Source organism: Berghia stephanieae, chromosome 7 (assembly GCF_034508935.2).
Source record: "Berghia stephanieae isolate SIO BIC M18660-M18661 chromosome 7, UCSD_Bste_1.3, whole genome shotgun sequence".
NCBI classification, from domain to species: Eukaryota; Metazoa; Mollusca; class Gastropoda; order Nudibranchia; family Aeolidiidae; genus Berghia; species Berghia stephanieae.
The window spans coordinates 61643160-61646433 of NC_088366.1; the positions used below are offsets into that span (position 1 = coordinate 61643160).

A 3274-nucleotide genomic window follows, 5' to 3' on the forward strand; every position below is an offset into this window, starting at 1 on the left:
TTATTTACTCGTAGAAATAAATATCTCTCTCTCTCTCTCTCTCTCTCTCTCTCTCTCTCTCTCTCTCTCTCTTTCTTTCTTTCTCTTTCTTTCTCTCTCTCTCTATCTATCTATCTGTCTATCTCTTTCTGCGTGTGAGTGTTTGTGTGTGTGTGTGTGTGTGTGTGTGTGTGTGTTTCTCTGGTTTATATATGAATCTTTTCTATTTTCTCACCACTCTCCTCTTCCTTCCATATCTTTCTCATTTAATCACTCTTACTATTTCAGTGAGGAAAATGTATAAATCTCTCTCTCTCTCTCTCTCTCTCTCTCTCTCTCTCTCTCTATCTATCTTACTATCTATCTATCTATCTATCTATCTCTTTCTGCTTGTGTGTGTATATGTGTGTGTGTGTGTGTGTGTGTTTCTCTGGTTTATATATGAATATTTTCTATTTTCTCACCACTCTCCTCTTCCTTCCATATCTTTCTCATTTAATCACTCTTACTATTTCAGTGAGGAAAATGCATAAAAGATCTCTCTCTCTCTCTCTCTCTCTCTCTCTCTCTCTCTCTCTCTATTCCTCGATCACTCACTCTCTTCTCAAACACACAAATATTCACTCTCAGTCATTCTCTCCTCTTGTTGACCACAGACAGAGAACAATGAATGACCACCACTGGTCAAATATTACTGGATACTGGACGGCCTGAAGAATGATCTTGATATCACATTGGGTTTGTTTGTCTTCTTCTTCTTCTTCTTCTTCTTCTTCTTCTTCTTCTTCTTCTTCTTCTTCTTCTTCTTCTTCTTCTTCTTCTTCTTCTTCTTCTTCTTCTTCTTCTTCTTCTTCTTCTTCTTCTTCTTCTTCTTCTTCTTCTTCTTCTTCTTCTTCTTCTTCTTCTTTTCTTCTTCTTCTTCTTCTTCTTCTTCTTCTTCTTCTTCTTCTTCTTCTTCTTCTTCTTCTTCTTCTTCTTCTTCTTCTTCTTCTTCTTCTTCTTTTCTTCTTCTTCTTCTTCTTCTTCTTTCTTCTTCTTCTTCTTCTTCTTCTTCTTCTTCTTCTTCTTCTTCTTCTTCTTCTTCTTCTTCTTCTTCTTCTTCTTCTTCTTCTTCTTTTCTTCTTCTCTTTCTTCTCTCTTCTTCTTCTTCTCTTCTTCTTCTCTTCTTTCTTCTTCTTGTCTTCTTCTTCTTCTCTCATTCTCGTGTCTAGCTTCGAATTTTCAAAATTCCAAGACGTCAGGTAGGAAATAATTTTACGATATCGGTTGATGAATTCGATGTAACAATGTAGGCATGGTGATGACGTGTGTGTATGTGTGTTTGTGTGTATGTGTGTATATGTGTATGTGTGTGTGTGTGTGTGTGTGTGTGTGTGTGAGAGAGAGAGAGAGAGAGGGAGAGAAGAGGCAATATTTCGATGAAACAAAAATAATTCTAATTGACTGACATTATGATAAAAATCGTAATATAATTTATTAGGATTCATTGCCGCTATCAATTATTATTATTATTATTATTTTATGATGATGATGATGATGATGATGATGATGATGATGATGATGATGATGATGATGATGATGATAATAGTAAACATAATAATAATAATAATAATAATAATAATAATAATAATAATAATAATAATAATAATAATAATAATAATAATAATAATAATAACAATAAGCACAATAATAATAATAATAATAATAATAATAATAATAATAATAATAATAATAATAATAATAATAATAATAATAATAATAATAATAATAATAATATAATAATAATAATAATAAATAATCGTTAAGGAGCGAGGCAGTTTTTTTTTATAGTGGAAAGGGGGCGAGGTGAGGGAGGGGGGGGGGGGAGCGTGCATCAACTGGAATAACTGAAGATGAAAGAGGAAAGTTGGGGGAGTGTGAGGGTGGGGGGGGGTGGGGGGAGAGGAGAGAGTGAAGAGATTCAAATGTTTCCCGAGGACAAGTTTGGCTTCTTGCTCCAACAATTATGAACAACTGGAATGCATCTGGCTTCTTCTATTAAATTTATTGCCAGCCCCTTGTTTCGGTTTCTGTTTGGCTGGAGTTTGATTATTATAATTGCCAGATTGTTCTTTCCCCATGTCAATAATTTTCTACACGTTTATGGGGGGTGATGTTGTGTGTGTGTGTGTGTGTGTGTGTGTGTGTGTTGTGTGCAAAATGGATGGGGAATAAGGGGATAGTGATGATGATGATGATGATGGTGGTGATGATGATGATGATGATGATTTTTATTTTCTTCTTCTTCTTCTTCTTCTTCTTCTTCTTCTTCTTCTTCTTCTTCTTCTTCTTCTTCTTCTTCTTTCTTATCTATTATTATATTATAATATAATAATAATAATAATAATAATAATAATATAATATAATAATAAATAATAATAATAATAATAATAATAATAATAATAATTATTATTATTATTGTTTCATGATTATGATTATGATGGTGGTAATAATGATGATGATGATGATGATGATGACGATGAAGACGAAGATGACGACAATGAATGATGATTGTCCGAAGGCTTTGGTCATACCACAAGAGCACACAGCTACATGACAATATTATGTAAAAGCATTCTGACAATTCGTCAAATCACTTGCATTGTTCTTACTCGTCTTCTCACAGACTTGTCCATCTATCTATCCATTCATTCATCCATCCACCCTTGGATCTATCCATTCATCCATCCATCCATTCATCCATCTATCCAATCATCCATCTATCCATTCAATACCCTTTATCCATCTATTATCCATCATCCATCCATCCCTCCACCATCCATTCCTACCCCTTCCACCCTTGGATTTTCCATCATCCATCTATCCACCATCCATCTATCCATCCATTTCCATTCATCTATCCATCCCTCCATCCCCCCATTCAAACCCTCTATCCCTTTATTCATCCTCCATCCATCCTCCTCCTCCATCCACCATTTTTCCACCCTTGGATCTATCCATTATCCACCATCCATTATCCATCTATCCATCATCCCTCCATCCATCCATCCACCTTCCACCCTTGGATTATCCATTATCCATCCACCATCTATCCATTCATCCACCATCCATCCATCCCTTTTCCATCCATCCATCCATCCATCCATCCACCACCATTCCCCCCCTTTGGGTCAAACCATTTATCCATCCCCATCCATCCACCATTCCACCCTTGGATCATCCCTTAAACCCTCCTCCACCCCCTCCACCCACCATCCATCCATCCATCCATCCCCAACCAACCCCTCCCCCCTCC

General features: G+C 36.0%; 1 protein-coding gene across 1 annotated transcript in view; it reads right to left on the minus strand.

Moving 5' to 3' along the window:
- The window catches only part of LOC144977614 (uncharacterized), a gene marked incomplete in the record, with an annotated part of 181291 nt that overhangs the window by 10395 nt on the left and 167622 nt on the right, over positions 1-3274 (minus strand).